Raw genomic sequence first — 27,862 nt, 5'->3', positions numbered from 1 at the left:
AACGACTCGAATGCAACGTCTTTTAAAATATGTCATGAATGACTCCGAGTAATATCTCTAAGATGAGCAAATGCACAGCGGAAGCATTCTTTCATACCTGAGAATAAACATGCTTTAAAGTGTTAACCAAAAGGTTGGTGAGTTCATTAGTTTAACATAAATAATCATTTCATAATTTTAATAGACCACAAGATTTCATATTTCCATTTCTCATAAACATACGTCCCATGCATAGAGACAAAAATATCATTCATATGGACTGAACACCTGGTAACTGACATTCACAATATACATACAAGAATATCCCCATCATTCCGGGATCCTCCTTCGGACATGATATAAATTTCGAAGTACTAAAGCATCCGGTACTTTGGATGGGGCTTGTTGGGCCCGATAGATCTATCTTTAGAGTTCGCGTCAATTAGGGTTTCTGTTCCCTAATTCTTAGATTACCAGACTATATAAAAAGGGGCATATTCGATTTCGATCATTCAACCATATAATGTAGTTTCGATTACTTGTGTCTATTTCGTAAAACATTTATAAAAGCGCATGCATTCTCAGTCCCAAAAATATATATTGCAAAAGCATTTAAAAAGGGAATAATGAAGCTCACGCATATAAATATTGTAAAACAGTTAATAAAGCATTTGCATGTATTCTCAGCCCAAAAACGTAAAGAGTAAAAAGGGAATAATGAAACTCACTGTACTGTATTTTGTAGTAAAAATACATATGACGACTTTGAACAATGCAGGGTTGGCCTCGGATTCACGAACCTATATCATTCGTATATATACATCAAAATATATACTTGTAATCGAACAATTTCATATCTTATAACCTTATATATTATATATTTTGTTTATATATATATATATATATTTGAAAATGATTATTATTTATATAGTTATATTAATATGTCTATAACTGGAAAATACCTCATTTGTTGTATATAAGTTTTTATAAGGCTAATATGCTTTATATATAGTTATATGGTTTATTAATATAATTGTAGTATGTATAATAAGTATGTTTTTATATTCAAATTATTTATTTGTTTAAAAAAAAAGGTTTTGATATTAACGCTTTACTAAGAATAATAATAATGCTAATACTAACTTCATTAAAAATGACAATTTTAATAATAGTAATGATATTGTTAATAATGATACTTTTATCTAATTATAAAATTAATAATACTAATAGTTACCAATGTGATACTAGTACTAATATTAATGAGAAAAATAATAACTTGTATTATATTCCATAATAATAATAATAACTCTAGTCATAATAATATTAATACATACATTAATAACAATAGTCATAATACATAAATGATAAAATTAACCATAATCAACGTATTAGTAATGTTTATAACAATAATAATAAAAATAATACTTATTATGATGATTATGATTATGATAATATTAATAGTTGTGATAATTATAATTCTAAAACTAATACTAGTTATAATAATTATAAATATAAATATGGTAATAATTATAATCATAATATGAATCATAATCATAATAATAATAACAAGAATAATACCAACAATAATAATGATAACAATTATAACAACAACAACAACAACAATAATAATACTACTAATAATAATAATAATAATAATAATAATAATAATAATAATAATAATAATAATAACAACAACAACAACAATAATAATAATAATAATAATAATAATAATAATAATAATAATAATAATAATAATAATAATAATAATAATAATAAATAAATAAATAAATATACTAGTAACTACCTTTAAAAGCTCAAAAATATACAAAACTGCTCAAGCCGGGACTCGAACCCGCGACCTCCCGTTTCCCGACATCACTCCAAACCAATACTCCATTACTGCTTTTCTGATTATTTGTGCTAACCGTATATATTTATATCTAGTATCTAATTATCCCTCTTCTCCTTCATATCCACATCTAGTTCGACCATGAAATCCCTTTCAATTCGTTTTTCCAACTTACTTAGATTATTAGGAATATAATTTAACCATTTATATTAAGTTGTATTTATATAAAACAAAGAAAGAAAAAAAAATAAGAACAGACTTGCTGTTCGAAGGAGAAGTAAAAAAAAAAATAAACTCATTCAGTGATTTTGAGATTAAAGGCATTTTAGCTATAACTTACAACATGAAAACGTTTTTAATTCATCTCTATAAACTTTCTGCACAAACAATTGAAACAGAAACATCAAATTGACTTTGAATTTTGCCAAGAACACCCGTTTGACTTTCTTTGAAATAAGAGTTTGACTCGAAAATTATAACTCAATATCAGAAATTAAGATTCGAAACTTTATAGAAAACTTAAGCGATAGATTTCTAACAACTTGACATTAACACAATTCGAAATTGATTGCAAAATCATATGTTTTGAAAAATGAAGTATAAACAGAGTTTAGCGAGCTGTAAGTAGGTACCTGATTGAATCAAATAAAAAAAAATACTTTTACAGGTATTTGGATTTGATAAATGATAATGTAATGTTGAATGGATTACTTAACGCTAGAATTAATCGGTTTATATCACAAAAGTGAAGGTGTCGACATGATTTTTCATCAGGTACAACAGATATATAAAAAATATATAAAGGCTGCTATAATCCACTAACTATTTTGTTTGATATAGAATTAAGGGAATCAATCTGTACAATCACAAATAAGAAACCAAAATTATGTACAGTTTTTGATGTTTACGTGCAACTGATTCTGATTTATTCAGATACATCTATATATTCTATTTTTTTAATTGATATTAATAATTAATGTTTTAATAATAATTCACAAAAATACTAATAATAATTATCTTTATAATATTTATAATATTATTACAGATTCTTAATATATATTTGTATGTGCGGCCTATATATATATATATATATATCTCTATTTGCATCATTATATATATTACTATATATATATGTACTTGTACATTAATAATATAAAGAAACAAATAAATATTAATTTTATAAACATTAGTATTTAATATTAATTTTATCAATAATAATGAAACTAATAATAATAATAAAATTACTAATATTAATAATGATAATGTCAATAATAATAACAATACTTGTACATACCAAATTTCATATAGGTATATGTATTAGAATGATAATGTTAATAATACAAATATTAATATTAACATTTATAATGAAAGTAATGTTAATAATATAACTTTTATATTTAAACTTGTACCACATTTTAATATATTAATATTACAATTTATTAATTATGTATTTTTTTAATGGTTATATCATATGTTACATGACAACCTTTATTACAATATATTAATTATTGATAGTAATCCTATATATAGATAATAATATCATATATATATATATATATTTATATATATTCTTAGTAATAACTTAATTATTTTATTTGTTATTTTACATTTTTAATTCAAATTGACTAAAGGTATTTCATTACTTTAGAATATTATATATATATATATATATATATATATATATATATATATATATATATATATATATATATATATATATATATATATATATATATATATATATATATATATATATATATATTACATATTTGTTATACGCAATTGTTCGTGAATCGTCGGGAGTAGTCAAAGGTCATTTGAATGTACAAAAATAGTTCAAAGACTTTGAGACACAACATAACAGATTTTGCTTATCATATCGAAATCATAATTAGATTAGGTTTAAATTTGGTCAGAAATTCCCGGGTCATCACAACAACAAAACAACAACAACAACAACAACAACAACAGCAACTACAACAATCATCTCAACAACAACAACAACAACAACAACAACAACAACAATCAGAAGCAGCTATGCCAAAGGTGTGAAAAGTATCACTCGGGGTTCTGCACTAAATTTTGCAACAAGTGTAAAAGAAATGGTCATAGCGCGGCGAAGTGTGAGGTCTACGGACCAGGGGTTAACAGAACGAAAGGAACAAATGGTGTCGGAACGAGTAATGGCGGAGCAAGTAGTGTCGGAGCAAGTTATGCCAATGTAGTTTGTTATAAATGTGGAAAACCAGGCCACATTATTAGAAATTGCCCGAACCAGGAGAACACGAATGGACAAGGCCGCGGAAGAGTTTTCAATATTAATGCGGCAGAGGCACAGGAAGACCCGGAGCTTGTTACGGGTACGTTTCTTATTGACAATAAATCTGCTTACGTTTTATTTGATTCGGGTGCGGATAGAAGCTATTTGAGTAGAGATTTTTGTGCTAAATTAAGTTGTCCATTGACGCCGTTGGATAGTAAATTTTTACTCGATTTAGCAAATGGTAAATTAATTTTAGCAGATAATATATGTCGGAATCGAGAAATTAAATTGGTTAGTGAAACATTTAAGATTGATTTGATACCAGTAGAGTTAGGGAGTTTTGATGTAATAGTTGGTATGGACTGGCTGAAGAAGGTGAAAGCAGAGATCGTATGTTATAAAAATGCAATTCGCATTGTACAAGAAGAAGGAGAACCCTTAATGGTGTACGGAGAAAAGGGCAACATGAAGCTACATCTTATTAGTAATTTGAAGGCACAAAAACTAATAAGAAAAGGTTGCTATGCTGTTCTAGCACACGTCGAGAAAGTGCAAACTGAAGAAAAGAGCATCAATGATGTTCCCGTCACAAAAGAATTTCCCGATGTATTTCCGAAAGAATTACCGGGATTACCCCCACATCGATCCGTTGAATTTCAAATAGATCTTGTACCAGGAGCTGCACCAATAGCTCGTGCTCCTTACAGACTCGCATCCAGCGAGATGAAAGAACTGCAAAGCCAATTACAAGAACTTTTAGAGCGTGGTTTCATTCGACCAAGCACATCACCGTGGGGAGCTCCTGTTTTGTTTGTCAAGAAGAAAGATGGTACATTCAGGTTGTGTATCGACTACCGAGAGTTGAACAAACTTACCATCAAGAACCGCTACCCACTACCGAGAATCGACGACTTATTTGATCAACTACAAGGCTCGTCTATTTATTCAAAGATTGACTTACGTTACGGGTATCATCAAATGCGGGTGAAAGAAGATGATATTCCAAAGACTGCTTTCAGAACACGTTACGGTCATTACGAGTTTATGGTCATGCCGTTTGGTTTAACTAATGCACTAGCTGTGTTCATGGACCTTATGAACCGAGTGTGTGGACCATACCTTGACAAGTTTGTCATTGTTTTCATTGATGACATACTTATTTACTCAAAGAATGACCAAGAACACGGTGAACATTTGAGAAAGGTGTTAGAAGTATTGAGGAAGGAAGAATTGTACGCTAAGTTTTCAAAGTGTGCATTTTGGTTGGAAGAAGTTCAATTCCTCGGTCACATAGTGAACAAAGAAGGTATTAAGGTGGATCCGGCAAAGATAGAAACTGTTGAAAAGTGGGAAACCCCAAAAACTCCGAAACACATACGCCAGTTTTTAGGACTAGCTGGTATCCAAGACTTTTCCAGAATAGCAAAACCCTTGACTGCATTAACGCATAAAGGGAAGAAATTTGAATGGAATGATGAACAAGAGAAAGCGTTTCAGTTATTAAAGAAAAAGCTAACTACGGCACCTATATTGTCATTGCCTGAAGGGAATGATGATTTTGTGATTTATTGTGACGCATCAAAGCAAGGTCTCGGTTGTGTATTAATGCAACGAACGAAGGTGATTGCTTATGCGTCTAGACAATTGAAGATTCACGAACAAAATTATACGACGCATGATTTGGAATTAGGCGCGGTTGTTTTTGCATTAAAGACTTGGAGGCACTACTTATATGGGGTCAAAAGTATTATATATACCGACCGCAAAAGTCTTCAACACATATTTAATCAGAAACAACTGAATATGAGGCAGCGTAGGTGGATTGAATTGTTGAATGATTACGACTTTGAGATTCGTTACCACCCGGAGAAGGCAAATGTGGTAGCCGACGCCTTGAGCAGAAAGGACAGTGAACCCATTCGAGTAAAATCTATGAATATAATGATTCACACTAACCTTACTACTCAAATAAAGGAGGCGCAACAAGGAGTTTTAAAAGAGGGAAATTTAAAGGATGAAATACCCAAAGGATCGGAGAAGCATCTTAATATTCGGGAAGACGGAACCCGGTATAGGGCTGAAAGAATTTGGGTACCAAAATTTAGAGATATGAGAGAAATGGTACTTAGAGAAGCTCATAAAACCAGATACTCAATACATCCTGGAACGGGGAAGATGTACAAGGATCTTAAGAAACATTTTTGGTGGCCAGGTATGAAAGCCGATATTGCTAAATATGTCAGAGAATGTTTGACGTGTTCTAAGGTCAAAGCTGAACATCAGAAACCATCAGGTCTACTACAACAACCTGAAATCCCGGAATGGAAATGGGAAAACATTACCATGGATTTCATTACTAAATTGCCAAGGACTGCAAGTGGTTATGATACTATTTGGGTAATAGTTGATCGTCTCACCAAATCAGCACACTTTCTGCCAATAAGAGAAGATGACAAGATGGAGAAGTTAGCACGACTGTATTTGAAGGAAGTCGTCTCCAGACATGGAATACCAATCTCTATTATCTCTGATAGGGATGGCAGATTTATTTCAAGATTCTGGCAGACATTACAGCAAGCATTAGGAACTCGTCTAGACATGAGTACTGCCTATCATCCACAAACTGATGGGCAGAGCGAAAGGACGATACAAACGCTTGAAGACATGCTACGAGCATGTGTTATTGATTTCGGAAACAGTTGGGATCGACATCTACCGTTAGCAGAATTTTCCTACAACAACAGCTACCATTCAAGCATTGAGATGGCGCCGTTTGAAGCACTTTATGATAGAAAGTGCAGGTCTCCAATTTGTTGGAGTGAAGTGGGGGATAGACAGATTACGGGTCCGAAGATTATACAAGAAACTACCGAGAAGATCATCCAAATTCAACAACGGTTGAAAACCGCCCAAAGTCGACAAAAGAGCTACGCTGACATTAAAAGAAAAGATATAGAATTTGAAATTGGAGAGATGGTCATGCTTAAAGTTGCACCTTGGAAAGGCGTTGTTCGATTTGGTAAACGAGGGAAATTAAATCCAAGGTATATTGGACCATTCAAGATTATTGATCGTGTCGGACCAGTAGCTTACCGACTTGAGTTACCTCAACAACTCGTGGCTGTACATAACACTTTCCACGTCTTGAATTTGAAGAAATGTTTTGCTAAAGAAGATCTCACTATTCCGTTAGATGAAATCCAAATCAATGAAAAACTTCAATTCATTAAAGAACCCGTCGAAATAATGGATCGTGAGGTTAAGAGACTTAAACAAAACAAGATACCGATTGTTAAGGTTCGATGGAATGCTCGTAGAGGACCCGAGTTCACCTGGGAGCGTGAAGATCAGATGAAGAAGAAATACAGCATTTATTTCCAGAAGATACGTCAACACCTCCAACTGCTTAAAATTTCGGGAAATTTATTTAACGGGTTGGTACTGTAGTGACCCGAACTTTTCCATGTTTATATATATATTAAATGAAATTATTATTTACATGATTAAGTGTTTCCAACATGTTAAGCAATCAAACTTGTTAAGACTTGATTAATTGAAATAGGTTTCATATAGACAGTTGACCACCCAAGTTGACCGGTGATTCACGAACATTAAAACTTGTAAAAACTATACGATGACATATATATGGTTATATATATAGTTAACATAATTTTATTATAAGTATGTATCTCATTAGGTATTTTAACAATGAGTTATATACATAAAAATGAGACTATTAATTTAAGAAACTCGAAAACGATATATATAACGATTATCGTTATAACAACGTCTTACTAGGTACATATGAATCATATTAAGATATTGATACACTTGGTTAATTATGTTAAATGATAAGTAAATATATTATTAAGTGTATTAACAATGAAATACATATGTAAAAATAAGACTACTAACTTAATGATTTCGAAACGAGACATATATGTAACGATTATCGTTGTAACGACATTTAACTGTATATATATCATACTAAGATATATTATATATCATAATGTCATGATAATATAACAATTTAACATCTCATTTGTTATAATAAACAATGGGTTAACAACATTCAACAAGATCGTTAACCTAAAGGTTTCAAAACAACATTTACATGTAACGACTAACAATGACTTAACGACTCCGTTAAAATGTATATACATGTAGTGTTTTAATATGTATTCATACACTTTTGAAAGACTTCAAGACACTTATCAAAATACTTCTACTTAACAAAAATGCTTACAATTACATCCTCGTTCAGTTTCATCAACAATTCTACTCGTATGCACCTGTATTCGTACTCGTACAATACACAGCTTTTAGATGTATGTACTATTGGTATATACACTCCAATGATCAGCTCTTAGCAGCCCATGTGAGTCACCTAACACATGTGGGAACCATCATTTGGCAACTAGCATGAAATATCTCATAAAATTACAAAAATATGAGTAATCATTCATGACTTATTTACATGAAAACAAAATTACATTTTTTTATATCTAATCCATACACCAACGACCAAAAACACCTACAAACACTTTAATTCTTCAATTTTCTTCATCTAATTGATCTCTCTCAAGTTCTATCTTCAAGTTCTAAGTGTTCTTCATAAATTCCAAAAGTTCTAGTTTCATAAAATCAAGAATCTTCCAAGATTGCAAGTTTACTTTCAAGTTTTCTAAATCCATTCCAAGTAATCATCCAAGATCAAGAAACCTTTGTTACTTACAGTAGGTTATCTTTCAAGCCATCCAAGGATCCTTTGAAGCTAGATCTATTTTTCTCATTTCCAGTAGGTTTATCCAAGGAACTTGAGGTAGTAATGATGTTCATACCATCATTCGATTCATACGTATAAAGCTATCTTATTCGAAGGTTTAAACTTGTAATCACTAGAACATAGTTTAGTTAATTCTAAACTTGTTCGCAAATAAAAGTTAATCCTTCTAACTTGACTTTTAAAATCAACTAAACACATGTTCTATATCTATATGATATGCTAACTTAATGATTTAAAACCTGGAAACACGAAAAACACCGTAAAACCGGATTTACGCCGTCGTAGTAACACCGCGGGCTGTTTTGGGTTAGTTAATTAAAAACTATGATAAACTTTGATTTAAAAGTTGTTATTCTGGGAAAATGATTTTTATTATGAACATGAATCTATATCCAAAAATTATGGTTAAACTCAAAGTGGAAGTATGTTTTCTAAAATGGTCATCTAGACGTCGTTCTTTCGACTGAAATGACTACCTTTACAAAAACGACTTGTAACTTATTTTTCCGACTATAAACCTATACTTTTTCTGTTTAGATTCAAAAAATAGAGTTCAGTATGAAACCATAGCAATTTGATTCACTCAAAACGGATTTAAAATGAAGAAGTTATGGGTAAAACAAGATTGGATAATTTTTCTCATTTTAGTTACATGAAAATTGGTAACAAATCTATTCCAACCATAACTTAATCAACTTGTATTGTATATTATGTAATCTTGAGATACCATAGACACGTATACAATGTTTCGACCTATCATGTCGACACATCTATATATATTTCGGAACAACCATATACACTCTATATGTGAATGTTGGAGTTAGCTATACAGGGTTGAGATTGATTCCAAAATATATATAGTTTGAGTTGTGATCAATACTGAGATACGTATACACTGGGTCGTGGATTGATTCAAGATAATATTTATCGATTTATTTCTGTACATCTAACTGTGGACAACTAGTTGTAGGTTACTAACGAGGACAGCTGACTTAATAAACTTAAAACATCAAAATATATTAAAAGTTTTGTAAATATATTTTGAACATACTTTGATATATATGTATATATTGTTATAGGTTCGTGAATCAACCAGTGGCCAAGTCTTACTTCCCGACGAAGTAAAAATCTGTGAAAGTGAGTTATAGTCCCACTTTTAAAATCTAATATTTTTGGGATGAGAATACAAGCAGGTTTTATAAATGATTTACAAAATAGACACAAGTACGTGAAACTACATTCTATGGTTGAATTATCGAAATCGAATATGCCCCTTTTTATTAAGTCTAGTAATCTAAGAATTAGGGAACAGACACCCTAATTGACGCGAATCCTAAAGATAGATCTATTGGGCCTAACAAACCCCATCCAAAGTACCGAATGCTTTAGTACTTCGAAATTTATATCATATCCAAAGGGTGTCCCGGAATGATGGGGATATTCTTATATATGCATCTTGTTAATGTCGGTTACCAGGTGTTCACCATATGAATAATTTTTATCTCTATGTATGGGATGTGTATTGAAATATGATATCTTGTGGTCTATTATTATGATTTGATATATATAGGTTAAACCTATAACTCACCCACATTTTTGTTGACGTTTTAAGCATGTTTATTCTCAGGTGATTATTAAGAGCTTCCGCTGTCGCATACTTAAATAAGGACGAGATTTGGAGTCCATGCTTGTATGATATTGTGTAAAAACTGCATTCAAGAAACTTATTTTGTTGTAACATATTTGTATTGTAAACCATTATGTAATGGTCGTGTGTAAACAGGATATTTTAGATTATCATTATTTGATAATCTACGTAAAGCTTTTTAAACCTTTATTGATGAAATAAAGGTTATGGTTTGTTTTAAAATGAATACAGTCTTTGAAAAATGTCTAATATAGAGGTCAAAACCTCGCAACGAAATCAATTAATATGGAATGTTTTTAATCAATAAGAACGGGACATTTCACCTATGGTTGTTCCGAAATATATATATATAGATGTGTCGATATGATATGTCAAAACCTTGTATACGTGTCCCGATATTTAAAGTGCGTAAAGTAAATAACAGAATTTAAATGGCGATAAATAAAGTGCGTAAAGTAAATAATAGAAATTAAATGACAATAAATAAAATTGCGAGAATATAAATTGCGATAAAATAAATTGCGATAATTAAATTGCGATAAATAAAATGTAATACAGAATTAACAGTTAGCTAGGAACAGTTAGCTAGGATTTTGTTAGCGTGGTTTCTTAATAAAATTTAATATTGTTAATTAGTCTGTTTCTAATCAATTTTTATTGTGTCCATTATTTCTTTATTATACCACTTGTTGGATTCTGATAGGTCAAAATCCAAATATGAAATTGAATTTGAATGAAGATAGTTATCCTTTGGTGAACGGATACGTATCTTGGTGGTTGTAAATTGGATAGTGAATAACTATTGAATCAGATTCGAAGAATGTACATTGTAACTTATTAATGTGAAATCTAAATATTCCTCGGGTATTACCTACCCGTTAAAATATTTTCACCATTAACAGTTTGTACGAAAGAATTTTTAATTACAATCTTTATGAAAATATATATATTTTCTTCATATGTAATCATGGATATAATGAATCAGTATGATATTAAACTCGTTTGATTTACCGTTTGAACAAGAATATATAATCTCTAAAACATTAGAGTTTACATAATTATCATGTCGAACGAAGATAGATGATGTAGAACATCATGTAGAACGATGATTATACTCGAGGTACAGAATGAGATGTCGAAGCTGGTGATGCGGATGTTGTTGTTGGTGGTACTAGTGCTACTGGTGCTGAGGCTGGTGATGTTACTGGTGTTGGTGATACTGCTGATGCTTGCAAATTGTGTACCGTGTTCTCTAAAGTTAACACTCGATCTCGGAGTTCTTTAACTTCTTCTACTAACCCTGGTTGGTTATCAGTGTGAGGTAGAGGTTGGATATCTTCTCTAGTCCCGTTAATGGTAGTCTCAAGACGAAAAATTCTGGCAAAAAGGGTATAAACGGTGTTGTGAACAGGTTCGTCGGTGAGCGGGTCGAGTACTCCAAGGTTAGGTGGCAGATTCGATTCATGATATGGAGTACCTTCTTCCCTTCTCCATAGGGTGAGTATGTCGCGAACTCACCCCCATTTTCTCCAGTAATCACGATAGTTGATTGATTGGTGTGCTCCTGTCACGCTGTCTTCGGAGTCAGAGGAACTTGGTCAATTCGTAGAGGCCATCTTACGCGATCTCAGGAAAGATTTTTGATATGAAAAGTTTAGTGACAGTAATTGATGGTTGGATGGTGTTCTCAATGCATAATTCACATAGATATATATAGTACCAGGATTCCTTAAATTAAGGAGAAATTTACGAGAGATATCAGGCAAGGTCTACAGTAACAGATACGCTAAGATATGAATTGTCAGATACGCTAAGATATGAATTTTTTTTTCTATACCCTATTCATGCAGTCAAGGCAGTGAAAAGTGCGTAAAATAAATAACAGAATTTAAATGGCGATAAATAAAGTGCGTAAAGTAAATAATAGAAATTAAATGACAATAAATAAAATTGCGAGAATATAAATTGCGATAAAATAAATTGCGATAATTAAATTGCGATAAATAAAATGTAATACGGAATTAACAGTTAGCTAGGAACAGTTAGCTAGGATTTTGTTAGCGTGGTTTCTTAATAAAATTTAATATTGTTAATTAGTCTGTTTCTAATCAATTTTTATTGTGTCCATTATTTCTTTATTATGCCACTTGTTGGATTCTGATAGGTCAAAATCCAAATATGAAATTGAATTTGAATGAAGATAGTTATCCTTTGGTGAACGGATACGTATCTTGGTGGTTGTAAATATGATAGTGAATAACTGTTGAATCAGATTCGAAGAATGTACATTGTAACTTATTAATGTGAAATCTAAATATTCCTCGGGTATTACCTACCCGTTAAAATATTTTCACCATTAACAGTTTGTACGAAATAATTTTTAATTACAATCTTTATGAAAATATATATATTTTCTTCATATGTAATCATGGATATAATGAATCAGTATGATATTAAACTCGTTTGATTTACCGTTTGAACAAGAATATATAATCTCTAAAACATTAGAGTTTACATAATTATCATGTCGAACGAAGATAGATGATGTAGAACATCATGTAGAACGATGATTATACTCGAGGTACAGAATGAGATGTCGAAGCTGGTGATGCGGATGTTGTTGTTGGTGGTACTAGTGCTACTGGTGCTGAGGCTGGTGATGTTACTGGTGTTGGTGATACTGCTGATGCTTGCAAATTGTGTACCGTGTTCTCTAAAGTTAACACTCGATCTCGGAGTTCTTTAACTTCTTCTACTAACCCTGGTTGGTTATCAGTGTGAGGTAGAGGTTGGATATCTTCTCTAGTCCCGTTAATGGTAGTCTCAAGACGAAAAATTCTGGCAAAAAGAGTATAAACGGTGTTGCGAACAGGTTCGTCGGTGAGCGGGTCGAGTACTCCAAGGTTAGGTGGCAGATTCGATTCATGATATGGAGTACCTTCTTCCCTTCTCCATAGGGTGAGTATGTCGCGAACCCACCCCCATTTTCTCCAGTAATCACGATAGTTGATTGATTGGTGTGCTCCTGTCACGCTGTCTTCGGAGTCAGAGGAACTTGGTCAATTCGTAGAGGCCATCTTACGCGATCTCAGGAAAGATTTTTGATATGAAAAGTTTAGTGACAGTAATTGATGGTTGGATGGTGTTCTCAATGCATAATTCACATAGATATATATAGTACCAGGATTCCTTAAATTAAGGAGAAATTTACGAGAGATATCAGGCAAGGTCTACAGTAACAGATACGCTAAGATATGAATTGTCAGATACGCTAAGATATGAATTTTTTTTTCTATACCCTATTCATGCAGTCAAGGCAGTGAAAAGTGTCTAAACTAAAAATGATAAGCAGGTAATTTCCTAAGGATGATAAGCAGATGATTTCCGACACGAAATGATAAGCAAAACTTTTGACATGCAGACACGGTCGAAGTCCAGACTCACTAATGCGTCCTAACAACTATCAGTTAGACACACTAATGCAAGACATGGTTCTCTAAGACCACCACTCTGATACCAACTGTAGAGACCCGTCCTAATCCGTCCGGACGAAGTCCATATCAATTATAAACGATTCACAACAGTTGATTACATCGCAAGGTATTTGACCTCTATATGATACATTTTACAAACATTGCATTCGTTTTTGAAAAGACAATCTTTCATTACATCGAAAGTTGACAACATGCATACCATTTCGTAATATATCTTACTATAATTGACTTAATAATAATCTCGGTGAACTCAACGACTCGAATGCAACGTCTTTTGAAATATGTCATGAATGACTCCAAGTAATATCTCTAAGATAAGCAAATACACAGCGGAAGATTTCATTCGTACCTGAGAATAAACATGCTTTAAAGTGTCAACCAAAAGGTTGGTGAGTTCATTAGTTTAACACAAATAATTATTTCATAATTTTAATAGACCACAAGATTTCATATTTCCATTTCTCATAAACATACGTCCCATGTATAGAGACAAAATATCATTCATATGGATTGAACACCTGGTAACCGACATTCACAATATGTATATAAGAATATCCCCATCATTACGGGATCCTCCTTCGGACATGATATAAATTTCGAATTACTAAAGCATCCGGTACTTTGGATGGGGCTTGTTGGGCCCGATAGATCTATCTTTAGGATTCGCGTCAATTAGGGTGTCTGTTCCCTAATTCTTAGATTACCAGACTTAATAAAAAGGGGTATATTCGATTTCGATCATTCAACCATATAATGTAATTTCAATTACTTGTGTCTATTTCATAAAACAATTATAAAAACAGCGCATGTATTCTCAGTCCCAAAAATATATATTGCAAAAGCATTTAAAAAGGGATTAATGAAACTCACCTAATGTATTTTGTAGTAAAAATACATACGACTATATTGAACAATGCAGGGTTGGCCTCGGATTCACGAATCTATATCATTTGTGTATAAATTAAAATATATAATCGTAATCGAGCAAGTTTATATATTATATCCTAAATTATATATTATACTTATTTAGTTTGTGTATATCTTCAAAATGTTTAATATCTATATCTATATATTTAGTTATATTAATATATCTATATATTAATATATATGGTTAGTAGTATATAAAAGATATCATTAGTTGGTTATATATAAGTGTTTATATAGATAATGTTATTATGTAGGTATATAGACTATTAGTATAATTACAATATATGTATTAAGTATATTTTAGTTATAAAACATTTATATGTATCAAAATGGTAGTTTCGATAATAATAATTTACTAATAATAATAACTATCTTAATATTGATGATACTAATAATAATGATGATATTGTTAAAATTTGATACTTATGTTAATAATAATCATAATAAAACTAATAATTACAAAAATGAGATTAATACTAATATTAGTGAAAATAATAATAACTTTAATAATTTTACTACTAATGATGATAGTGATAATGATAATACTAATGATAATAATAATATTGTTACGAATGATTGATATTTATGTTAATAATAATAATAATACTAATTATACTAATAACTATATTCTAATGATAATAACAATAACAATAACAATAATAATCATAATAATATTAATAATCATAATAATAATTATAATGATAATACAAAAATATATATATATATACCATTTAAAAATGCTTTCCTAAAAAGAATTGCCCATGTCGAGGTTCGAACCCGAGACCTCTCGAAAGCACACAATCACACAACACCATCCTTCCGTTCCATATTTTCTGATTTATACCCCAAACAGAAATATATAACTCGCGTATACTTAGTGATATTCATCTTCTTCCCCAACAAACAAATTGGATAGAAAAGTTTACTTATTAAAATGACGAATTTAATTTTGTTTAAGACTTATAAAAATTCAGTAAAATATATAGTTATGTTCTTGATTAAAAAAATATATATAAAAAAAAAACAACAACTGTATTCTGCCTGTCGCTGTTTAGCAAAAAAAAAATGATTTCATATTCGTGATCGTTTTAGACAAAGGTTACAACACGAATTATGTTCAACATCACCTCTAGAAACTATAAAAATTATCAATTTAACCCAATTTGAAACATAAATTTCGAATTTGGATGAAGAACAAAGGTTGACTTTTTATTTAGAAAACTTTGACTTCAAAATTCTCACTTGATATTAGAGATTAAGATATGAAACTTTCCAGATAGTTGAAGCACGAGATTCCTAACAATACTGCATTTTTCGTTTTTGAAATTCGATTCGAATTCGAGGATTGGATAAAAAGGTGAATAACAGAGGTGTCGTGAAGTTCTTTGGAACTTTTAATCTAATTTTTCTGTTTTATTCGAATTGCAGTGTGCAAGGGAGATATATAAAGATGATAGACAAATAATTAAAGTTATATAAGATGATTTGATAAATTTAGATTTACCTATAAAATCTGCAGTCAATAATTTAAATCGTGTAAAAGGAAGAAAAAAAAATTAAACAGATAGTGACTTGCAACTGAATTTGGCTGGATCTGTGAATTGGAAGTCGACAGATAACAAGTTGGACAGACAAAAACCAAAATCAAATAGAGTTTGATTTGGATGTCAAACTGAATCATGCAATTTTATTTGATTTTTATGGTTTATATAAATAATACTAATAATTAATAAATCTAATAATAATAATAATTATTATTATATTAATAATAATAAATAATGATACAATAATCACTAGAAATTATAATAATTTCATTATTACTGGTAATAATAAATTTTATTGATTTTTAATAATAGTATCTATAAATATAATAGTAATGATATTAATAATAATAATAATTTTAATAAAGGTAATAATAATAATCAATAATAATTACAATTGTAATCTTACTACCAACTAATACATGAATAATAATATTAATAATAATCATAATGAGATAACAAATTAATTGTATCAAATTTCATATTTATGTATCTTACATAATAATAATAATAACACTGATATTTTTATTAAATATATATTCTAATAATGGTAATGAGAGTAATAATAATATTAGTAAAGATAACAAATTAAATGCATTAAATTTTCTATCCACATATTATCTATAACAATATAACTAATACTGATATTAATGAAAGTAATAATAATATTACTATAACAACTATATTTTTAACTTGCTTTATCATTTAATTAATAATATTATATTTTATATGAATACATATGTTGAATATTTAATATTCATACATATCATATATATTATCATATAATTATATTTGTAATTATTAATAAGAACCATATATTTTTACTCTTCTTAATAATACTTAATTATTCCATTTATTATTTTACATTTTTTTTAATTCAAGTGAATAAAGTATATTTTTATAACTCAAAATTTTATATATACACTTACATTTATACATACATATATATTTGCAAACAATTGTTCGTGAATCCTCAGGAACAGTCGAAGGTCAATTGAATAAATGAAACAGTTCTAAATTATTGAGACTCAACCTAAAATACTTTGCTTATCGTATTGAAATCATATAAAGATTAAGTTTAAATTTGGTCGGAAATTCCCGGGTCACTACAGCAGGTAGCACCATAGCGTTATGGTTAACCATATTGTGTTTGTGATTGTTTAGCATGTTAAATATTGTATACGTATAATGTTGTATTGTCGTGATGTAGCTAACCCTTCGGGTGTAGCTTATTGGCATTTGTTCACATTGTCGTTGGTGAACTTACTCTTTGTTGATGTTGTTAGCTTGTTGCTTAGTGATCGTACGGTATGCTTAGATTAGCTTGCCTTTATGCTTGGATGCTTCGGTATGCGGTATTTGTTTATTTATGTGGCGTGTCCATTTTATGCATATATATATATGTAGTATATATTCTCACACACTAGGCGTTGGCTTACCCTCTCGTTGTTGACATTTTTATAGATTGCATGGACGCGGCGGCTCGGGTAAGTGCAGGGACTAGTGGACTTGCGTAGTTGCTTTAGAGGCATGCTTTTGGATTCGATTAGGATTGAGTAGCGTATCCCCAATCGCCATGCTCGGCTTTATTTTGTATTAAAAATCATGTAGTTGAAAACTTGTATTTTGTACGAAAGTCGTAAAATGGCTGATGTGGGCCCGGTCTCGTAAAACTTATTTTATGAATGGAACGTGTTAGTTTTTCATATATGAATATGTTGTGAAAAGTGTTTTGTCTAAATACGTCGGGAAGTGGTCAAACATTTTCATGTTTTTGACTTTTTGGGACAGCAGACTGTCCAGGCCTTTTTGAGCGCCGCGCAGAAGTTTGGCGTGCCGCGCCAATAGCTGTGCAACAAAAATAAATTTTTTTTGTGATACTTTAAGCGGGTTCGAACGTGGTCTGGTTTGGGTTGTTACATGTAGTAACCAGCTAATCCTAAAAATTGGCTTATGTGTTTCAGAGTTTTCGGGGTTTCCCATTTTTCAACGGTTTCAATCTTTGCCGGATCCACCTGAATACCTTCTTTGTTCACTATGTGACCGAGGAATTGAACTTCTTCCAACCAAAATGCACACTTTGAAAACTTAGCGTACAGTTTTTTTTCCTCAACAACTCTAGCACTTTTCTCAAATGTTCTTCGTGCTCTTGAACATTTTTTGAGTAGATAAGTATGTCATCGATGAAAAAAATGACAAACTTGTCAAGATATGGTCCACACACTCGGTTCATAAGGTCCATGAATGTAGCTGGAACGTTAGTCAAACCAAATGGCATAACCATAAACTCGTAACGACTGTAACGCATCCTAAAAGCTGTTTTCGGAATATCATCCTCCTTCACCTGCATTTGATGATATCCGGAACGTAAATCAATCTTCGAATAAACTGACGAACCTTGTAGTTGATCAAATAAGTCGTCTATTCTCGGTAGTGGGTAACGGTTCTTGATGGTAAGTTTGTTCAACTCTCGGTAGTTGATACACAACCTGAATGTACCATCTTTCTTCTTGACAAACAAAACTGGAGCTCCCCATGGTGATGTGCTTGGTTGAATGAAACCACGCTCTAAGAGTTCTTGTAATTGGCTTTAGAGTTCCTTCATTTCGCTGGGTGGTAGTCTGTATGGAGCACGAGCTATTGGTGCAGCTCCTGGTACGAGATCTATTTGAAATTTAACAGATCGCTGTGGAGGTAGTCCCGGTAATTCTTTCGATCATACATCGGGAAATTCTTTTGCAACGGGAACATCATTGATGTTCTTTTCTCCGGGTTTGACTTCTTTGATGTGTGCTAGAACGGCATAGCAACCTTTTCTTATTAGTTTTTGCGCCTTCAAATTACTAATAAGATTTAGCTTCGCGTTGCTCTTTCCTCAGTACACCATTAAGGGTTTTCCTTTTTCTCTTACAATGCGAATCGCATTTTTGTAACATACGATTTCTGCTCTCTCCTTTTTCAACCAGTCCATGCCGATTATCACATCAAAACTCCCTAACTCTACTGGTATCAAATCAAACTTAAAAGTTTCGCTAACCAGTTTAATTTCTCGATTCTAGCATATCTTATCTGCTGTAATTAATTTACCGTTTGCTAATTCGAGTAAAAATTTATTATCCAAAGGCGTCAATGGACAACTTATTTTAGCACAGAAATCCTAACTCATATAGCTTCTATCCGCACCCGAATCAAATAAAACATAAGCAGATGTATTGTTAATAAGAAACGTACCCGTAACAAGCTCCGGGTCTTCCTGCGCTTCAACCGCATTAATGTTGAAGACTCTTCCTCGGCCTTGCCCATTATTATCCCTGTGATTTGGACACGCATTTTTGTAATGGCCCTTCTTCCCGCATCCGAAACAGGTAATGTCGGCATAACTTGTTCCGGCATTATTTGTTCCCTTAGCTATTGATCCGTAGATTTTGCACTTTGTCGCACCATGGCCCTTTCTTTTACACTTAGTACAAGCTACCGTACAGAGCTCAGCCGGATGGTATCCTTCACACCTCTGACATGGTTTCTGCCTCTTGTTGTTATCGTTGGGATTGTTGTTGTTGCAGTTGTTATTGTTGTTGAAACGGTTGTTGTAGTTGTTGCTGGGGTGGTTGTTGTTGTTGCATTTGTTTTTGAGAAAATTGGTGCGATTGTAGTTGTGATTATTGTGTTAATTGTTAAAATTGTGACCCTTGTCACTGGTTTCTTCTCACTTTCTCTGGATTTGTTTCGTGTTGGCTTCTTCGGCCGCCTGCTTTTTAACTCTTTCCTCAATCTGATTTATGAGTTTATGAGTCATTCGACTCGCCTTTTGTATGGAGGCGGGCTCGTGTGAACTTATATCTTCTTGGATCCTTTCTGGTAATCCTTTTACAAATGTGTCGATTTTCTCCTCTTCATCTTCGAACGCTCTTGGGCACAATAAACACAACTCCGTGAATCGTCGTTCGTATGTGGTAATGTCGAAACCTTGAGTTCGTAATTCTTTAAGCTCTACTTTGAGCTTATTGACCTCGTTTCTGGGACGATACTGCTCAGTCATTAGATGTTTGAATTGAAATGTCCCGTTCTTATTGATTAAAAACGTTCCATATTAATTGATTTCGTTGCGAGGTTTTGACCTCTATATGAGACGTTTTTCAAAGACTGCATTCATTTTAAAACAAACCATAACCTTTATTTCATCAATAAAGGTTTAAAAAGCTTTACGTAGATTATCAAATAATGATAATCTAAAATATCCTGTTTACACACGACCATTTCATAATGGTTTACAATACAAATATGTTACAACAAAATAAGTTTCTTGAATGCATTTTTTACACAATATCATACAAGTATGGACTCCAAATCTCGTCCTTATTTAAGTATGCGACAGCGGAAGCTCTTAATAATCACCTGAGAATAAACATGCTTAAAACGTCAACAAAAATGTTGGTGAGTTATAGGTTTAACCTATATATATATCAAATCATAATAATAGACCACAAGATTTCATATTTCAATACACATCCCATACATAGAGATAAAAATCATTCATATGGTGAACACCTGGTAACCGACATTAACATGATGCATATATAAGAATATCCCCATCATTCCGGGACACCCTTCGGATATGATATAAATTTTGAAGTACTAAAGCATCCGGTACTTTGGATGGGGTTTGTTAGGCCCAATAGATCTATCTTTAGGATTCGCGTCAATTAGGGTGTCTGTTCCCTAATTCTTAGATTACCAGACTTAATAAAAAGGGGCATATTCGATTTTGATAATTGAATCTAGTTTCACGTACTTGTGTCTATTTTGTAAATCATTTATAAAACCTGCATGTATTCTCATCCCAAAAATATTAGATTTTAAAAGTGGGACTATAACTCACTTTCACAGATTTTTACTTCGTCGGGAAGTAAGACTTAGCCACTGGTTGATTCACGAACCTATAACAATATATACATATATATCAAAGTATGTTCAAAATATATTTACAACACTTTTAATATATTATGATGTCTTAAGTTTATTAAGTCAGCTGTCCTCATTAGTAACCTACAACTAGTTGTCCACAGTTAGATGTACATAAATAAATCGATAAATATTATCTTGAATCAATCCACGACCCAGTGTATACGTATCTCAGTATTGATCACAACTCAAACTATATATATTTTGGAATCAACCTCAACCCTGTATAGCTAACTCCAACATTCACATATAGAGTGTCTATGGTTGTTCCGAAATATATATAGATGTGTCGACATGATAGGTCGAAACATTGTATACGTGTCTATGGTATCTCAAGATTACATAAAATACAATACAAGTTGATTAAGTTATGGTTGGAATAGATTTGTTACCAATTTTCACGTAGCTAAAATGAGAAAAATTATCCAATATTGTTTTACCCATAACTTCTTCATTTTAAATCCGTTTTGAGTGAATCAAATTGCTATGGTTTAATATTGAACTCTATTTTATGAATATAAACAGAAAAAGTATAGGTTTATAGTCGGAAAAATAAGTTACAAGTCATTTTTGTAAAGGTAGTCATTTCAGTCGAAAGAACGACGTCTAGATGACCATTTTAGAAAACATACTTTCACTTTGAGTTTAACCATAATTTTTAGATATAGTTTCATGTTAATAATAAAAATCATTTTCTCAGAATAACAACTTTTAAATCAAAGTTTATCATAGTTTTTAATTAACTAACCCAAAACAGCCCGCGATGTTACTACGACGGCGTAAATCCGGTTTTACGGTGTTTTTCGTGTTTCCAGGTTTTAAATCATTAAGTTAGCATATAATATAGATATAGAACATGTGTTTAGTTAATTTTAAAAGTCAAGTTAGAAGGATTAACTTTTGTTTGCGAACAAGTTTAGAATTAACTAAACTATGTTCTAGTGATTATGAGTTTAAACCTTCGAATAAGATAGTTTTATATATATGAATCGAATGATGTTATGAACATCATTACTACCTTAAGTTCCTTGGATAAACCTACTGGAAAAGAGAAAAATGGATTTAGCTTCAACGGATCCTTGGATGGCTCGAAGTTCTTGAAGCAGAATCATGACACGAAAACAAGTTCAAGTAAGATCATCACTTGAAATAAGATTGTTATAGTTATAGAAATTGAACCAAAGTTTGAATATGATTATTACCTTGTATTAGAATGATAACCTACTGTAAGAAACAAAGATTTATTGAGGTTGGATGATCACCTTACAAGATTGGAAGTGAGCTAGCAAACTTGAAAGTATTCTTGATTTTATGTAACTAGAACGTGTAGAATATATGAAGAACACTTAGAACTTGAAGATAGAACTTGAGAGAGATCAATTAGATGAAGAAAATTGAAGAATTAAAGTGTTTGTAGGTGTTTTTGGTTGTTGGTGTATGGATTAGATATAAAGGATATGTAATTTTGTTTTCATGTAAATAAGTCATGAATGATTACTCATATTTTTTTAATTTTATGCGATATTTCATGCTAGTTTCCAAATGATGGTTCCCACATGTGTTAGGTGACTCACATGGGCTGCTAAGAGCTGATAATTGGAGTGTATATACCAATAGTACATACATCTAAAAGCTGTGTATTGTACGAGTACGAATACGGGTGCATACGAGTAGAATTGTTGATGAAACTGAACGAGGATGTAATTGTAAGCATTTTTGTTAAGTAGAAGTATTTTGATAAGTGTATTGAAGTCTTTCAAAAGTGTATAAATACATATTAAAACACTACATGTATATACATTTTAACTGAGTCGTTAAGTCATCGTTAGTCGTTACATGTAAGTGTTGTTTTGAAACTTTTAGGTTAACGATCTTGTTAAATGTTGTTAACCCAATGTTTATAATATCAAATGAGATTTTAAATTATTATATTATCATGATATTATCATGTATGAATATCTCTTAATATGATATATATACATTAAATGTCTTTACAACGATAATCGTTACATATATGTCTCGTTTAAAAATCATTAAGTTAGTAGTCTTATTTTTACATATGTAGTTCATTGTTAATATACTTAATGATATGTTTACTTATCATAGTATCATGTTAACTATATATATATTCATATATATGTCATCATATAGTTTTTACAAGTTTTAACGTTCGTGAATCACCGGTCAACTTGGGTGGTCAATTGTCTATATGAAACATATTTCAATTAATCAAGTCTTAACAAGTTTGATTGCTTAACATGTTGGAAACATTTAATCATGTAAATATCAATCTCAATTAATATATATAAACATGGAAAAGTTCGGGTCACTACAGTACCTACCCGTTAAATAAATTTCGTCCCGAAATTTTAAGCTGTTGAAGGTGTTGACGAATCTTCTGTAAATAGATGCGGGTATTTCTTCTTCATCTGATCTTCACGCTCCCAGGTGAATGCGGGTCCTTTACGAGCATTCCATCGAACCTTAACAATTGGTATCTTGTTTTGCTTAAGTCTTTTAACCTCACGATCCATTATTTCGACGGGTTCTTCGATGAATTGGAGTTTTTCGTTGATTTGGATTTCATCTAACGGAATAGTGAGATCTTCTTTAGCAAAACATTTCTTCAAATTCGAGACGTGGAAAGTGTTATGTACAGCCGCGAGTTATTGAGGTAACTCAAGTCGGTAAGCTACTGGTCCGACACGATCAATAATCTTGAATGGTCCAACATACCTTGGATTTAATTTCCCTCGTTTACCAAATCGAACAACGCCTTTCCAAGGTGCAACTTTAAGCATGACCATCTCTCCAATTTCAAATTCTATATCTTTTCTTTTAATGTCAGCGTAGCTCTTTTGTCGACTTTGGGCGGTTTTCAACCGTTGTTGAATTTGGATGATCTTCTCGGTAGTTTCTTGTATAATCTCCGGACCCGTAATTTGTCTATCCCCCACTTCACTCCAACAAATCGGAGACCTGCACTTTCTACCATAAAGTGCTTCAAACGGCGCCATCTCAATGCTTGAATGGTAGCTGTTGTTGTAGGAAAATTCTGCTAACGGTAGATGTCGATCCCAACTGTTTCCGAAATCAATAACACATGCTCATAGCATGTCTTCAAGCGTTTGTATCGTCCTTTCGCTCTGCCCATCAGTTTGTGGATGATAGGCAGTACTCATGTCTAGACGAGTTCCTAATGCTTGCTGCAATGTCTGCCAGAATCTTGAAATAAATCTGCCATCCCTATCAGAGATAATAGAGATTGGTATTCCATGTCTGGAGATGACTTCCTTCAAATACAGTCGTGCTAACTTCTCCATCTTGTCATCTTCTCTTATTGGCAGGAAGTGTGCTGATTTGGTGAGAAGATCAACTATTACCCAAATAGTATCAAAACCACTTGCAGTCCTTGGCAATTTAGTGATGAAATCCATGGTAATGTTTTCCCATTTCCATTCTGGGATTTCAGGTTGTTGAAGTAGACCTGATGGTTTCTGATGCTCAGCTTTGACCTTAGAACACGTCAAACATTCTCCTACGTATTTAGCAACATCGGCTTTCATACCCGGCCACCAAAAATGTTTCTTGAGATCCTTGTACATCTTCCCCGTTCCAGGATGTATTGAGTATCTGGTTTTATGAGCTTCTCTAAGTACCATTTCTCTCATATCTCCAAATTTTGGTACCCAAATCCTTTCAGCCCTATACCGGGTTCCGTCTTCCCGAATATTAAGATGCTTCTCCGATCCCTTGGGTATTTCATCCTTTAAATTTCCCTCTTTTAAAACTCCTTGTTGCGCCTCCTTTATTTGAGTAGTAAGGTTATTATGAATCATTATATTCATAGATTTTACTCGAATGGGTTCTCTGTCCTTCCTGCTCAAGGCATCGGCTACCACATTTGCCTTCCCCGGGTGGTAACGAATCTCAAAGTCGTAGTCATTCAATAATTCAATCCACCTACACTGCCTCATATTCAGTTGTTTCTGATTAAATATGTGTTGAAGACTTTTGTGGTCGGTATATATAATACTTTTAACCCCATATAAGTAGTGCCTCCAAGTCTTTAATGCAAAAACAACCGCGCCTAATTCCAAATCATGCGTCGTATAATTTTGTTCGTGAATCTTCAATTGTCTAGACGCATAAGCAATCACCTTCGTTCGTTGCATTAATACACAACCCAGACCTTGCTTTGATGCGTCACAATAAATCACAAAATCATCATTCCCTTCAGGCAATGACAATATAGGTGCCGTAGTTAGCTTTTTCTTCAATAACTGAAACGCTTTCTCTTGTTTATCATTCCATTCAAATTTCTTCCCTTTATGCGTTAATGCAGTCAAGGGTTTTGCTATTCTGGAAAAGTCTTGGATGAACCTTCGGTAGTAACCAGCTAGTCCTAAAAACTGGCGTATGTGTTTCGGAGTTTTCGGGGTTTCCCACTTTTCAACAGTTTCTATCTTTGCCGGATCCACCTTAATACCTTCTTTATTCACTATGTAACCGAGGAATTGAACTTCTTCCAACCAAAATGCACACTTTGAAAACTTAGCGTACAATTCTTCCTTTCTCAATACTTCTAACACCTTTCTCAAATGTTCACCGTGTTCTTGGTCATTCTTTGAGTAAATAAGTATGTCATCAATGAAAACAATGACAAACTTGTCAAGGTATGGTCCACACACTCGGTTCATAAGGTCCATGAACACAGCTGGTGTATTAGTTAAACCAAACGGCATGACCATAAACTCGTAATGATCGTAACGTGTTCTGAAAGCAGTCTTTGGAATATCATCTTCTTTCACCCGCATTTGATGATACCCGGAACGTAAGTCAATCTTTGAATAAACAGACGAGCCTTGTAGTTGATCAAATAAGTCGTCGATTCTCGGTAGTGGGTAGCGGTTCTTGATGGTAAGTTTGTTCAACTCTCGGTAGTCGATACACAACCTGAATGTACCATCTTTCTTCTTGACAAACAAAACAGGAGCTCCCCACGGTGATGTGCTTGGTCGAATGAAACCACGCTCTAAAAGTTCTTGTAATTGGCTTTGCAGTTCTTTCATCTCGCTGGGTGCGAGTCTGTAAGGAGCACGAGCTATTGGTGCAGCTCCTGGTACAAGATCTATTTGAAATTCAACGGATCGATGTGGGGGTAATCCCGGTAATTCTTTCGGAAATACATCGGGAAATTCTTTTGCAATGGGAACATCATTGATGCTCTTTTCTTCAGTTTGTACTTTCTCGACGTGTGCTAGAACAGCATAGCAACCTTTTCTTATTAGTTTTTGTGCCTTCAAATTACTAATAAGATGTAGCTTCGTGTTGCCCTTTTCTCCGTACACCATTAAGGGTTTTCCTTTTTCTCGTATAATGCGAATTGCATTTTTGTAACAAACAATCTCTGCTTTCACTTCTTTCAACCAGTCCATACCGATTATCACATCAAAACTCCCTAACTCTACTGGTATCAAATCATTCTTAAATGTTTCGCTAACCAGTTTAATTTCTCGATTCCGACATATATTATCTGCTGAAATTAATTTACCATTTGCTAATTCGAGTAAAAATTTACTATCCAAAGGCGTCAATGGACAACTTAATTTAGCACAAAAATCTCTACTCATATAGCTTCTATCCGCACCCGAATCAAATAAAACGTAAGCAGATTTATTGTCAATAAGAAACGTACACGTAACAAGCTCCGGGTCTTCCTGTGCCTCTGCCGCATTAATATTGAAAACTCTTCCGCGGCCTTGTCCATTCGTGTTCTCCTGGTTCGGGCAATTTCTAATAATGTGGCCCGGTTTTCCACATTTATAACAAACTACATTGGCATAACTTGCTCCGACACTACTTGCTCCGCCATTACTCGTTCCGACACCATTTGTTCCTTTCGTTCTATTAACCCCTGGTCCGTAAACTTCACATTTCGCCGCGCTATGACCATTTCTTTTACACTTGTTGCAAAATTTGGTGCAGAACCCCGAGTGATACTTTTCACACCTTTGGCATAGCTGCTTCTGATTGTTGTTGTTGTTGTTGCGGTTATTATTGTTATTGGGATGATTGTTGTAGTTGTTGTTGTTGTTGTTGTTGTTGTTATTGTTGTTGTTGGGCCGTTTGTTGTAGTTGCGATTGATGTTGCGATTGTTGGGATAATTATTGCGATTATTGTTGTAATTGCTGTTGTTGTTGTATTGGTGATTCTTATCACCGTTTTCTTCCCACTTTCTTTTGACTTGCTTCACATTGTCCTCTTCAGCAGTCTGTTCTTTAATTCTTTCTTCAATCTGGTTCACTAGTTTGTGAGCCATTCTACATGCCTGTTGTATGGAGGCGGGCTCGTGTGAACTTATATCTTCTTGGATTCTTTCCGGTAATCCTTTCACAAATGCGTCGATCTT

Source organism: Rutidosis leptorrhynchoides, chromosome 4 (genome assembly GCF_046630445.1).
Source record: "Rutidosis leptorrhynchoides isolate AG116_Rl617_1_P2 chromosome 4, CSIRO_AGI_Rlap_v1, whole genome shotgun sequence".
NCBI lineage: Eukaryota > Viridiplantae > Streptophyta > Magnoliopsida > Asterales > Asteraceae > Rutidosis > Rutidosis leptorrhynchoides.
This window is presented reverse-complemented; position numbering follows the sequence as displayed.